The 15,883-nt window shown below is 36.7% G+C and overlaps 1 long non-coding RNA gene across 1 annotated transcript in view; it reads left to right on the forward strand.

Annotated features, from left to right (window-relative positions):
• LOC120539422 overlaps positions 1–6,743 on the forward strand; it is a 43,632-nt gene extending 36,889 nt beyond the window's left edge. The window contains exon 4 of the long non-coding RNA XR_005635614.1: positions 4,965–6,743. This is a non-coding gene — a long non-coding RNA (uncharacterized LOC120539422). The remainder of the gene's footprint in view (positions 1–4,964) is intronic.
• Positions 6,744–15,883: the final 9,140 nt, after the last annotated feature.

Consider the following 15,883-nt stretch of genomic DNA (forward strand, 5'->3'; position numbering starts at 1 on the left):
GGTGTGTTTGTGAGAGGCAAGAGAACTTCGTAATGCCCATGATCCAAACGACCGCTAAAGAGCAGGAATATGGAGAGATGGTGGCCCTGATTGTACAGTCGAGGAGAGGCATGAGGACGTTCTCTGAAGTGAATGGTGATAGTAGCTGTAAGTATTTGGCACTTCGCCACAATTTCTGGCTCACCACCATAAACTCCAGAAGTATACATGTAGTCAGCGTATTGTTGAACAGACTGTATGACTATGCTGCCTTGACTAAGAGCAACGGACAGCATGTCGCCAAAGTTATCCCAATATTGGCAAACAAAGGTTACAGCAATGTTGCGAAGTTCGAGAGCAACAGTTTCGTCGATGACATTTTTCCAAAAATATCCTACTGGTAGAAACAAACAGTTACCTGATGCAGGAATTTGTATTACATTGAAAGAAGTGTTGTTTCCATGAAATACATCTGAAGCGGTGGCCATGCTTTGAAAATGAACAGTCAACCTGGTTCAGAGGTGCATGTAGACCGTAGCACAGACCAAAATGACTCAGGATGTGTTTGGAAAACGAACATTGAATGTAGTGCACAGGTGCATGTGGACTGTACACAGATGAAAGCGACACAGGTGAGGATTTGGGGACAGGGCTCTGTCTTGCGTTCGTGCGTATCCGACATCCAGGGAATAGGGACAGTTTGTGAGGTATCAGCTGCGATAGTTTAACACTCCAGTACATTGCGGTGAATGCTGGTAACAGTAAGGCGGTCGGGCAAGCCATCAAAGTTTGTCACATTTGGGAATTGCTGTATGCAGCGTGTAAAACAGTTTGCGAGTGTGGCAGGAGGAGGGTAAAGTTTGGCGGGCGGGGCTCTGTTGTGTCGTGTGTAGTGAGTTGTTGGTGGGCGGGGCTCTGTCTTGCGTCTTCAATCAATCAATCAATCAACATTTATTTATATAGCACATTTTCATACAAAAAAATGTAGCTCAAAGTGCTTTACAAAATGAAAGAAAAACAGAAGACACAATAAAAAATAAACATAAGTCAACATTAATTAACATAGAATAAGTAAGGTCCGATGGCCAGGGTGGACAGAAAAAACAAAAAAAAAAACTCCAAAAGCTGGAGAAAAAAAAATAAAATCTGTAGGGATTTAAGACCACGAGACCGTCCAGTCCCCTCTGGGTCTTGCCTGCCCATGGTCGGCTGCCATAGTCAGGGCGGGGCTCTGTCTTGCGTCTAACTTACTCGGTTTTAGAGATATGAAACAGCCTAACCCGTGTGTCTTTGGAAATTGGGTGGAAACCTGAGTTCTCAGAAAAAAAGCAAAACTTATGCAAACAGGGAGAACAATCAAAATCTTCACAGTCATTGGCCATGATTTAAACCTAGCAGTGGACCATTTAGCCACCCTGATGGAGTGTCCTATAATGTTTTATTAGTAGAATATATAAAAGTATTCAGTGACAAATACTACGAGGTAGCTGGTATAGGTGAGGCTAGTTTGGTTTCTATAACTCTGCCATATTTAGTTCTATTTCATATTCCACCAACATTTTAACATTTAAAAATATTCAGAGTTGTTCTTCATCTGACTTTCTTTGTCAGTGGTGATTATTTTAAAAATCCAATTGCCAAGGATAACAAATAGATGGATGCAGCACTGTTCACTAAATGAAATTGTTTTTAATTTGTAAAAATATTTAACCTATAACCCTTCAAAGACCATTACAATACTATATCACAATGGCAGTCTGAGTTAGAAAAACAGGTAGCTGCCAGACCTTACTTCTTCAAGGGACAATCTGACTGTAAGAATGCAAGGCAGCAGCCTTATGAGATCTGACTGTGTTTGACAGCGAAAGGAATAAAAATGAAGTCTTTCAGGATTTAACATAGAAGAGTGCTAGGCAGCCGCTTGTTCAAAACTTAACAGGATTAGTTTTTAAGGTTGCAGCATTTCGCTCTTTATACATCTACTGGGGATTGCACGTCAAGGTCATGAATCTGAACACTTCTCAAATGTGACAAGCTCAGGTTCCAAGCTGCCAAAGCCACAGGTTTTGGAGATCTGAGAGAAATAGACTCCAAGAGGATAAATCACTAGACGTGTGCTTAATTAGCAGGCTCAGAGCCGCTGAGAGTATAAAGCTACGGCTTATGAAATCTGATAGGTTAATCTCAAAAGAGCTAAAGTTCTGTTTTATTTCTTGTGCACTCTCTGTCTCTCTAGTGTTTTAGATAGAAGAGCTAGAAAGGTTTTATATGCCTTTCAAATTAAAGGATTTCTGTGTCCTGTTTTAAATTAAGTGCTAATAATTGGACGAAACATTCCATTTGTTGGCCTTTAATATTTGTATTATGTGTTTCCATGTTTATAATGATGACAACAGGCCTCAGGTTAATAATGTACATAGGCAAACTTTTCTATACAGTAAGAGTTAAACATATTGCACTTGTCTGAATGTTTCACGTAAAAATGTACCACAGTTATTGGTATAGTACTGCACTCATAGAGGAGAGAAGGGAGGACCTATTGGTTAATGACGCTGCCACGGTGCTAATAGGATCATGGTTCAGTTCCCATTCTGGCCACTATATGCATATTTTGTGGTAAAAATCAAACACTGTAGAAGAAATCTAACATATTAATTAAAGAAAGAAGTTTTATAAAATCTCTTTGAATGAGAAACCAGGCAGGAGAAAACTTGACCATTCCATCTCTTAGTTACTCTTATAGCAAATGCTGAAGAGGGAGCAGTCGTCACAGCAGTCTGATCAGAATGGTCAAAAAATAAGAGCAGAGGTCTATTTTATAAAAAACTGAATGTACATAACAGTGCTGATTAATGCATACATTTACTCTGATTGGTTTGTTGGTTTACACCCGAAAGACTAATTGAAATAAAATTCTACTACACTCTTGTTCTCATATTTATAATGATCAGCTATTATCATTGAAATCTCTGAGTATGTGACAACTGTTCAGTCTTGTTGTTTACAGGACATCTGCTGATCTCTTAATCTTGATCTCAGAAATCTGTGCGGCCCGCATGACAGATCCTAGTTAGCACTGATCTTGTACAAAATGATTACTATTGTTTGTGACTGAATCATTCTGCATCTTGACGTTACTTATTGACTTTTCTTACTTCTGCCTTCTGACAAAAGTGTGTTTTCCCATGGCATTACGGTACCAGAAACATCATCTGCTAGTATAGCCATTAGCCTTGACCAAAGTTAATGAGCCGCAATGTCACAACTGAAGTGCTAGCCTGCAGCAGCAGGCAGCAGGCGCGGCCTTAGGCATGTGCAAACTGTGCAACTGCACAGGGCCGCCACGCCAATATATATTGAATATAAAACAGAAAGAGAAAATAACAACATGGCTGATGGCAATGTGGTCGAAAAACATTGTGTTTCTTGTTAATAAGTACGCTGTATTTACTAATGTCGCTAGAGTTGGAGCAGTAAGCTATATGTAGTACTAGCAAAATACCCGCTTCGCAGCGGCGAAGTACTGCATTAAAATTTTATTAAGAAGAAAATTAAACCTTTTTAAACTAAGGGAAAATATGCTAATAATTATTTGTTAAGGATCTCTTTGTATACCATGTTGTCAGTTCGGCCCTCCAGCTGTAACATGACCAAGCTGTGCGCTGAGCTTACTCTTGAGCATGTAACTTACAGTTGGCCAGGTGAACAGTAATCTTGTCTGAAATCTCACAGCTTGGATTGCTGCTGTCATAATCGGTTTGAATTTCATGGTTTGTTTCAATTATGACAGTATTTGCAGGATTTGTTGTGTTGAAGTGACATTCGGCATCTGTCAAGCGTTGTAAGCATATAACCGGTTTCATTGATAACTTTGCATCCAGCTTTTGAGAGTTTAAACATTCATAAACATCAAAGTGTCCACTACTGAAATCGTCACCTATGAATCTAAGATGTTTAAGAGGCATTGGCGGTTGTCGAAAGGTGTAAAAAATTTGTCCATATTGGTACACTTGAAAGTCACAACTGAACAATTCAGCGGCAGCCATCAACTCACATGCAGAACCATAGGTAAAGGGCTTAAGCATTTCACTCTTCTAGTGCTCCTGTGTAGTATAATTATCTCCTGTACCGTCATCAGTCCACACCTTGAACCTGTCCCAATCATTCAATACATAAGACACAATGTTCCTCCGGATATCAAGAGTGAGCCTGATATGGCCGTGCAATATGTAACAAAGAGATTGGAAAAGGTAGGTGGTATCTCCGGGCATGGAAACCCCTCGTTAAGTGACAGTTCTTTGATCGACAGTGATCATCTCGATAGACAAGGTAATGGGGGTTGGAATGATAAAGGAAATGGGTACCTGAGCAATGTAAAGTAAGTCTAAAATACCTATACAATAACTATAATTGTAATAAACAAACAATAAAACAGCAGAGAAGCCGTGGATTAAACAAAAAGGCTGTAGTTATCAGTAGGGAGACGTGAATCCCATGGCGAAGCAAGGAAGGGAATGTAGAGACCGGAGCGACGGACGGTCTTATATAGGCAGGCAGCCAACAACGTGGGAGGCGTTGGGATGGGGGACCTAATGCCACCTCACACGGTGACCGAGCTGCAGGCTATGGACGTATATAAACCTTATAATTATATAAGGACCTAGCGAAGAGGCTAAGACTCTAATTGTACACTGTTGTACGGAGAGTGTATGGAAATAAATTGCTTTTCTTTAAACTTTAAGTGTTACATTTTTTAAAGTTTTCAGTATTGGAAAGAAAGCTACATTAACTTTGTATAATAGTATAATAGTATTTGTTACAGTGCGGCCCGCTGATGCACGTATGGCAGTTGAAGCGGCCCACCAATCGTAGTGAGATTGATATGCCTGCTGTATCATGCCCTGAGTAGGTTACAGACTGCCTTAATAGGCTCCAATCTTTTCAGAGAAATAACATGTTTTAAGAATGTCCTCTTTTAATTTCAGATTATGAACATGGTGATGAAGTTTCAAATTCATTCACTGCCCTACTTTCATCAACGAAAAAAGAAATTGCAAAAATCTTGAATTGTCGGGAGCACACAGCACGATCGATCAGTTCACAATATGGAGATGAAATGAAGAAAAAGACAAAAACAACTTTAAGAACTTTACTTTTAAAGGCTCAAGGCAAGTAACCTGCTTCTTCAGTACTCTGTAACCAAAAGACCATTATATTGTCTGCTTTTGTTCCACTAAGTACAGAATAAAAAAAATGAAAACCCAAGAAGGAACACAATGGAGGTCTGTTCAGCTGCAGTTAATGACATTATTGTGTGAAACATTTTTTGTTCTCTTCACATGACAAAGTAAATGCTGCATTATGATTCAGCTGTATGATATCTCAAAAAACGTTTTTCTTGTAAAAAGTGCTTTCCTCTAATTGTTTCTGACATAAAATGTTTATGCTGTCCAATTAGTGGGGTGTGTGAAATGCATATTTGTGTGGCTCTTCCAATATACTTTAAAATGCTGGCTAGTCTCTTGACGTAGATACAAATATTTCAATGATTTGCCTTTTTTGTAGATTACATGGGGTATAACATTTTATATGCAATTGTTAAAATGTGTGGGAATTAGCAGATATAATGTTCTATACTTGCATTACATATCACTTGCCATAGCAGAACATCGACTAAATACTTGTAACATGAAATTTGGGGCACTGAAAGAGACACTTATATTTGCTTTCTCTTTTTCATTTAAAATTTTGTGTTTGGTATAAACATCCAGCACTTGAACTTGTGGGATCAATTTCTCATTTTTTGGGAATTATTGTCTGTTTTTAAACACTTGTGTGTACAAGTAAAATGCATTAAATCTCTATTTTTTTATGTATCATATATGTTTTATATAAAATGAATCAGTTACAGCAGTGACATTATTTTTAGATTAAATAAATGTGTATCTATTTAAATAATGCCAGCCCACTTCTGACTTGCACCCCCTATATTGCATATTTTACTAGAAAGAAACTTTAAAGTATTAAAATGTATACAGTTTTTTTTGTTTAGGGTTTTTTTTTTTTCATTTTATTTTTAAGCCTTTCTGGCACAATTTAATTACAATGATGATAGAGAAGCAGAAATTTCATTGAATCACTGCCATTTTTTAAGTGTATTTATTTATTTTTTACTCATCAGAATGTTGTATTACTGTAATTTAAAACATCTACCTCAATGTTTAATTGTTTGTCATTGAAATTACTTAATGCCTTGTCAAATTCTTGTATTGTACGAGTGATGTTTCTTTTCTTCTAAAGCAATAATTAAAAAATGTTAAGTCTGAACCTGTAAGCGGTGTTATCAACTGTGATGTGCAGCAATTGAAAATGTACCTGTAAACCTGTTGTATGATTTAAATTCAGACATGTGCTCCAACAAAGGCTTTTAATATTGTGTATCTTATTCTGTTATGAAATCACTGCAAAACTGATTCCCTACAATCATTCTAAAACACTCTGAGATTCATAGTGGTGTAAAACATCATTGGCAAGCAGTGCTAATATAATTCTCAAAAGATCACTCAAATCCTTAAAGAAGTATAACAAATTGTTGATATGTCTATTTACATCTATAATGAATGTATGTAGAAAAGCTGTTTAAAACATCAATGCCAAGTGAAGTTGATCTAAGCTAAATTAATTTGATCTGTATTTTCTCTTTTCAGAATTCAAATGTTAATCAAATGGGCTAAATAATGATTACTGATAAAGAAATGGGTACAATTAAAGTTTGACGTGGTTGTGTGTTCTGTTTTAACCTCATAAGAATAAGAAAGTACCATAGTCATGGAGGCCACTCCAACACATATTCATTAGCTACTAAGAGTGGGCCATATCTCTGCTTTCTTAATTTTGACAGCTGAAGTCACAAGGAAGTGTCGACAGAGAGAAGCAGTTCGGAACCTTTTCTTGTTGATGCACCCCTTTTGTCTACCATACCTTGATGCTGTCTAGTTGGAGCCTTTTTAAATTTTGTACAAAATGATTTACATTATCAGAAAAAAAAATGCAAATTGGGTCCCCTTTTGTCAGTTCATTAAGGCCTGCGGTGGGTCACCTCATGAAAGACTGAATTTTGTGTATAACTAACACTTTGGTTAAGTTTGTTCTAAATGTTAAACTAAGTGCAATGACGACAACACTAGAATCAGTAAAACTATTACCGGTAGACATATCGAAAATTCATATTTGAGCAGATACGTGGTAGATGACGTTTAAGTAAAAATATGGGATGAAATGACATGATGGGTTGGTTAGAAATCAAAGTACACCTGATTAAGAAAGACTAAGGTTTTGCAATTTAATCATCCCTGTCTACACACTGACAGTATACAGAAGCAGCTAAGAAGAATGATAGGATATTGAGTGTGGGATCGAATAAAAGTCAAGGGATGATGTTCATAGATAGATAGATAATACTGTATTTGTTGTAATGGTGAATTAACCTATGTACAAGGCCTCATCTAGAATGTCGTACCTATTTTGGTCTCCATTTTACAAATAAACTAGAAGTATACCAAGAATGTAGAATACAAGGTTCGAGAAAACAATAAACAAGCTGAATCTTTTCAGTTTTATGCAAACTGCAAAGAAGATTTGAAGTATTTATAATTATGAAGGCAATTATTAGGATGGAAGGCAACTGTTATTTGAGATATTTCAAATAAATCATGGAGGCCAAGATGAAATCTGGAGAAATTTCACACAAATGTTTGAATTTTTTTCTTACCACAGAATGTATACATGTTACATGTAAAAATGATGATACCTATAAAAAGTAACCAAGTTCTTGGGTAGGTAGAAGTAGTTTTGGGACCTTTAATTCTCAAGTATATTTTGCAAAGGTTAGTAAAGGTTGATGAGTTATGCTGGGCCTGTTCTAGTTAAAACCTTTCTTATGTTTCCATGTTCTTATGTGTCTCTTCTAGATCTATTTGCCTAATTCAGCTTCTGCTTTCATAGTTTACTGAGTTCAGGTTTAGTTTTGCAAATGTTCTCAGAGTTTGGTTTTGATTTATTACACCATTTAATAAACTTTAATATTTTCTATCAAATATTTATTCACAATTCAACACCATAAAAATAAGTAACAGTTTTGAAAATTGATTGCATGAGCTATAAACATGTAATAAAAGCATTAGATATAACAGCAAACTCAGTGCCCACCTCCTCTCAGCTTAGCCCTGTTATGGAAATGAAATGACACAAGAAGACAGACTATTTATAATCACACCAAGGAGAGATGCGTTACCCATGTGGGAGATCTTGTAGGCTAGTAAAGGGAGATAGTAGTATAGCTATGATGTAGCTATAATCACAGGACAATAGATTGTTGCAAATTTTTTTTTATTATTATTTATTTCCTTTTTATTGAATTTATTAAAATCAAATAACACTCCATACACATATCTCGAGTTTTACAAAAAGAAAAAAAAGGGTTGAAACAAATCAACCCCCACCCCTGAGAAAAAGAGCTAGGCCAAGACAGGAGAGAACCTGCTTCCTCAATTTAAAAGCTTATTCTAAAACGTTACTGATCAGATCCTCCCATGTTTTGGAAAAAGTTTGTACAGATCCTCTTAAGTGCGAATTTGATTTTTTCAAGTTTCAAATAATACAAAACATTAGTGACCCACTGACTTAGAATAGGAGAGTTAGCATTCTTCCAATTCACCAAGATAAGTCTAAGTGCCAATCGTGTAGTAAAGGCAATTACAGTTTGTTTGTCCTCCTCCACTTTAAGCCCATCTTCATTACACCAAACACAGCTATTAATGGGTTGGGTGGAATTGTGATACCAAGGCTGTCTGAAAGGCATTTAAAGATTTTGGTCCAAAATGATGTTAATTTGGTGCAGACCCAAAACATGTGGCCCAGTGAGGCTAGAACTTGACTGCAGCGTTTGCAGGTTGGATCTTGCCCTGGAAACACTTTGGACAATTTTAAACGAGAGCGATGCCTTCGATATACAATTTTAAGTTTAATAACTCTATGCTTTGCACATATGGAGCGCGAATGAATTCTGTGCATTGCTACTTTTCACTCCTTTTCTGGAATATTGAGTAAGAGGTCCTTTTCGTACTGTTCTCTTGAATCTTTGAAAGTGTGGGACTGTTTTACATATTACAGAAATGTTGTCTGAGTCCTTGAGACTGATCAATATTTTTTCCGGTATAGATGGAGGTGGGAGGTGAGGAAAACTGGACAGGTTCTGTTTAACAAAGTTTCAAATTTCAAGATAGTAGAAGAAATGTGTTGCTGGAAAGTTACATTTGGAGTGTAATTGTTTGTAGGATGTACAGATCTGTAAGTGATGTTTTCCACACATTAAAAACTGCCTATGGTTGAGAGGGTAGAAAAATGTGGTTCTCGTGCAGAGGTGCCACAGATAAAAGCTTCTCTCTCTTAAAATACTTCCTACATTGGTTCCATATTCTGAGAGAATGAAGCACAATTGGGTTGTTAGTATATTGCAGATGACTTGTATTTATTGGGGTACAAAGCAAGGAATATAAAGAAATACTGCAGGATCTTATTTCTATTGTGGACCAAGCCTGTGTATGTTCATCTATTTGTGTCCATGTCCAGGTTTTTATAGTTTGTATGTTTGCTGCCCAGTAATAAAACTGAAAGTTAGGCAGAGCCATGCTCCCTTAGGTCTTTATAGGGTCATCCTTTGGATACGTGGATGTTTTGAATTCCAAATAAATGAGATTATGGTTGAGTCTAATTTCTTAAAAAATGATCTATTGATGTATATTGGAATGTTTTGAAATAAAAAGAGAAGCTTAGGAAGGATATTCATCTTAACAATATTTATTCTTCCAGTTAAAGTGAGATGATTTTTTTTTTTTACATTTTTTTAACACCCCCTTCTCCCAGAGTGTATAAATATTCCCCTTATTTCAATTTGAATTAACTTTCTATGTTGTGTTATGTAAGGTATCCATATTGTTTTTCATACATTTATGAAATGCTTCGGTTTCTTCCCACAGTCCAAAGACATGTAGGTTAAGTGCACTGGTGATCCTAAATTGTCCCTAGTGTGTGCTTGGTGTGTGGGTGGCTATGTGTGTGTGCCCTGCCCAGGGTTTGTTCCTACCTTGCGCCCTGTGCTGGCTGGGATTGGCTTCAGTAGACCCCCGTGAACCTGTGTTAGGATATAGCGGGTTGGATGATGACTAACTTACTGACATTTCTGAAATTAGCCAAAATCAAATATTTCTAATTTTACGGTGTGAGAGAAGGCCACATTAAAGAATTTGATAAACGTTAACAGAATTGAAGGCTGTCAAAAAACGAAGGTAAGGAACCTGACTTTGCACATGCTCCCATTGTAGGTTTGATAAAATTTTATCTAGTGCTCCCATTTTCTTTCACTTCTTGAAGATTTTAGGTTAATTTATAATTGCAAATTGGCCTCAAATAAGTGAGTATGGGTGTGCATAAGATAGTGTCCATAAAATGGATTAACGTATTAGTTTTACTACTATATCTTTAAGCACCAGCTCACTCATCTATCTTTATTCCAGTCAAGCGGTCAAAAAGTCTGATATGAATTAACACTTAAAATGAAATAATCACATTAGATGTAACAGTGGGAGCAAACCAGTGGTGATTTGCAATGGGGGAGCTGGGGGTTGTCCCCCAAATAATTTAAAAACTCTTCTTAAATTAATTAGGTAATGTAAAATAATTATGAAATAAATGTGTTTATTTGCACAATGTGCCTTGGGTCAGCACAATTCAACATTCATTAAAAATGTAATGTCTGTGTGAATTAGGAAAAAATATTCTGTGTGAATACCTATATTTCCTGAGTGAAGGACAGCTGGCCAAATGAGAGTCTATGAAAGTCCTTGATCTTTTCGGAAAGCAGGTGACCTAAGACTGCCCTTTAATTGGTTGCTTTCAGATTTTTCTGGGGACGCAGCTCTCTGCAGTCTGGACATTCCCACAGTTACTGGCTGTGAACTTGTATTGTTTTAAATTTTTTTTAAATCTAAAGTGATTGAACAATCATCAAGGCACTATGTTTACATCAATGATTCACAGTTTACACCTGCCTTTAACGTTACGTAACTACAGATGAGAGAGTGCAACTCTGATAAGAACTGCAGGCGGAACTTCAAAAATGAATGAAAATTCTGTTATTTCTTTAACAAAACACTCCTTCATAAATCGTTCACTTTATGAATAAAAGAAGATAAAGGAGCATGGACCAGACCAACCGAGCTTACACACTGACTTTTTCCAGCTCTTGTTATGACAGAGTTGGCTAACTGGGTGTGTTATAAGTAATGCCTTTTATTGTTTGCTTTCCCTGTTTGGTATTTCAAAATGTCGAAGAATTGTGGACAACGATAGGAGCACAAGAGCTAAAACATCTCTCTGAAGAATGCAAATGGCACGAAAGTAGCCTCAGTCATCTAGACAATACCATGAGGCTAATTGTTTTTTGGAAGGCTTAATAAAACTGTCGGATGAAGACTACAGGATTGGCATTACAAGACACAACGAAAAGGTGACCAAAAATCAACACATCCTGTCCAAAATAATAGATACGATATATATGTATTTGTGGTTAGCAGAACAGTGTGTGCCTTGGGATCATTTTGGTTACAGAAAGTGGGCCACTACAGAAAAAAAGTTTGGGAAACACTGATCTAGACAATAGTATGCAGCTAATTTTTTGGCAGAAAGTAATAGAAAAATTTTCAGGTCTGAAGGAAAGAAGGGCAAATTTATGTTGATGGAAATATAAGTACCCTGATCATAAAGGCAGAACAAGATTTAAGCTGGACTTGTCCTATGGATGTAGTAAAAGACAGGTTGGGGGTGAGTTATGTTTTAAGATGTGATCTGTGAATTTTACAATGTTAATTTATGCAATATGGTGTAGGACTGGGTAGAATGACAGGAAATCTATACTAATAAAAGGCAAAGCCCTCACTCACTCACTCACTCACTCATCACTAATTCTCCAACTTCCCGTGTAGGTAGGAGGCTGAAATTTGGCAGGCTCATCCAAGCTGTGAGAAAACAGTAAAAAGGAGGCGTGTCAGACGTTGTGGTACATTTTCTGATGCAGCTACCGAAAACAACTTTGTGACGCTGCCGCCAAATACACAAAACAATTACTTTGACGATCATGTTACATTATTTTTAAAATGTTTCCTTTTCTTTTTCATAACTTCTTTAACACATGACATCGCTGCGAAGCGCGGGTATTTTGCTATATATATATATATATATCACAGCGACACTCATAACAGTGACAAAACAATTACATTGACAATCATGTTACGTTATTTTCAAAATGTTTCCTTTTCTTTCTCTTTCCTTCTTTAACACACTACTTCTCCGCCAAGCTGGTATATATATATATATATATAGATAGATAGAGATATATATATATATATAGATAGATAGAGATATATATATATAGATAGATATGAGAACAACATATATATATATAGACAGATATATATATATATATATATATATATATATAGATAGATATGAGAACAACACTCAAATCAATGACAAAACAATTACATTAACAACCATGTTACGTTATTTTTAAAATTTGTCCTTTTCTTTTTCGTACCTTCTTTAACACACTACTTCTCCGCTGCGAAGCGCGGGTATTCTCGTAGTGTAAAATAAAATTATGGTGGGAATGACTCTATGGGTGTGATAAATGATAAACTGGGATATAAGACTTGAAAAAAATCAGATGGCTAGTGATTGTATGATTTGTGGATTTAAGGAATACAGTGGAAATGGCCAAAGACTGAGCAGTCTATTAGCAAATGCAGAATTAGATTTGGATTGGACTTATGCTAAGGATGTGTTATAGGACAGACAAAACTCCACACTATTGCAAGATTATGGAGGTGGGTGGGCGGACATTATGGTGTGGATTTTGGCATAATGGAGAACTGGGCAAATTGGCGGAGAATTTGACAATTTGGAGACAGGTGTGGTATCAAATTTAGGTGACAGGTGCACATCTACTGTATACATCAATAGGGCAATTTATGGGAAGAATAAGGGGACTGTGGATGCCATGGACTGACGTTTTGAAGCACATTAGAAATCGGAAAGCCGGTATCAAATTGGGCTGCATGGCAGAAAGGGTATAATACGTTTTAGCCTGTCTTTGTCCTATGGGTCCGATACTAGACAGGCCAAGATGTGCATTGACATCATGATGAGGACCGCAAGAGCATGTGGAATGACCAGATAGATAAATAGATGTGAAAGGCACTATAAAGTATAATAGAAAGATGGATGGATGGAAAGATAGATAGATGCACTCCTTTTGTGATTTTGAGCTAAATAAAAATACATTCTATTGTATTGTATACATAGATGTGAAAGGTACAATGTAATAGATAGGTGCCCCATCCATTCCCAACCCCCACACAAGCTGTGCCTCAGCCCAAATTCTTTTCACCAGCCACCACTGGAGAAAATGTAAGCTTTTATTGGAGCAAAAAGAAAAACAGCTGACATGATGGACTGTGAAAATCAATTGGCATATCCTAATCTTTAGTAAGGAAACAAATATTGAACAAATGAGTAAATAACATCTTCTTATATAATATGCTATCATGACTGGGTTATTCCTCTTTTCATTTTATTGTAGAATCAACAGGCGATGTTCTCATCCCTACCACCTTCACTTCCCCTACCTCTTCATATATTAGATTATTCTTGAGGCAGATTGAAGACTTAAATTCCAGCTTAAGTGAAAAATTAAGGAAAACGTACTAAGTAATCGCAACACAAACACTGACTTAATCAGTTTTAATGCGAAACAATGCCGATGAAAGAAAAGAAGACGCAGGCTGCTAGGGTGGAGAAAAAAACAGCTGCTCAGGAAGCAGCAAGCACATCATCCTCTGAGCAAATGAATGCTAAACATACAGAGAAAGAGTATGAAAACTATGAATGCTCAAGTCAAATAACGTGCAGTGCGCCATTACTGGTATATGCATAAATACAGTTCATTCATTCAAATCACATTGCATTTATTTTTTTAAAGGCTCATTGCACTAGAATAGAAATTAAACAGCACAAGCTTCTAACACTACATTTGAAGTTTTACAAGAAATCTTATTTACATGCAAACCTGTCCTCTGGAAAGTGATATTAGAATGGACCTGACATGGTTTCCATAACAATAAAATGTTGCACTCATGTGCACATTTAGCAAAGCTTTGTGTATAATAGTTTTTCTAAGGGGGCTTTAGTTTGATCACAACGGAGACAGGACATTTTCAAATATTAAACTTGCTATGTTAAAAATAAATAAGTATTTTTTTTTTGCAAGGCGTTCCAAAATCCAAATTTTATAACCTTTACTGACATGTTGTATCATAATGGTATTTATCTAGAAATTATTTAATTTCACAGATTGCTTTTGAATGCACTCATGAATTGCAAGTCATTCATCTGTTTTCTAATGTGCAGTCTTTGTGTGGGTTGTCATATCAACAAACTGAACAGGCATGCCAGTCTTCGTTTGCCAACAAAAGATTCCAGATTTGTCTTGTAGTTCCCAAGGATTTTCCGGTTCAGCTGTAACATGTAATCCTTTCAGACTTTCTTGGGTCTACCGCATGATCTCCTCACAACAGGCTATGCTTACATAGGAAGGTGCACTGGAGACACTTTCAGCTAATGCCATGACATCTAAAAACTGTTCCAGAGTTTGTCTTATCTTTCAAATGATGTTAAGTCAGAGTCATGTGGAAAACTCTCATTTCTCTAACATATGCCAGTAATTTTATCTTTTTGGTATCCATCCACAAAACTGAAAACAGGAGGGAATAGGGACAAATATTAATTGGTAAATCAAGTAATTTGTCAGATTGTTCACCTTCAGCTTCACCATTCAAGATCAGGAAATTGTACTAAGCACTGCAGTCCCCATTCCGTTAGGCTGACCAATGTCTCAGTCCACTTTTCACTTACTGATGACCATGATAATAAAGGACTTCATCTCCTCCTGACTCGCTTCACAACTGCATTACACAGCAGAAAATCATTTAAGCATGCCCTGGTGATCACATTTAAATAAAGTAGAAGCACAAAGTCAATGGTTTACCACCTTTAAAACCTCAAACCGTACACTTTCATTGATATTGTTTCAAGAAAAATCACAAATGAAATAGCACAGGTAAGTCACTATTAAAGCTGAGTGCAGTGTTCAGATGGTAGTCTCGGCTTTACATCTGGAATGCAGAATCACCTTTCCTTTAACAACAAAACCGAGAAAATGTCATCCTATTTTCACTCCAGCAATCTAGTATTAAATATACTGGTAACAAAAAGCCTTCTTCAAATCACAAAACTGGTATAAATGAGATTTATAAGCTTTAAAGATTTCTCAAATATTTCAGCAAGATCAAAATGCTTGTCACAGTATATCCTGGGGCATGTACAAAGCTACACCTTCCACATGCAGTTTGCCTCTGACCACACTTCTCACATTTAGTTGCTTATCTCCTGCAGCTCTAACGCAGTCACCCGAAGCTATACCAGCTTTCTCTGACATCATATCTAAAATTGCTTCACTTACTGCTTAATTACTAACAGCCTCTAGTTATTGTTACTTTTTATGTTTTTAGGCTACAGTCTGAGGTCAAGAGTGCTCTGGAGCAGGTTTTCATCCAGGATGTCTCTGTACATTGTTGCAGTCATCTTTCCCTTTATCCTGACTAGTCTCCCAGTTCCTGCCACTAAAAAACATCCCCACAGCATGATGCTGGCACCACCATGCTTTACTGTAGGGATGGTATTGGCCAGGTGATGAGTGGTGCCTGGTTTCCTCCAAACGTGACGCCTGGCA

The sequence above is a fragment of the Polypterus senegalus genome, chromosome 11 (genome assembly GCF_016835505.1).
Source record: "Polypterus senegalus isolate Bchr_013 chromosome 11, ASM1683550v1, whole genome shotgun sequence".
NCBI lineage: Eukaryota > Metazoa > Chordata > Cladistia > Polypteriformes > Polypteridae > Polypterus > Polypterus senegalus.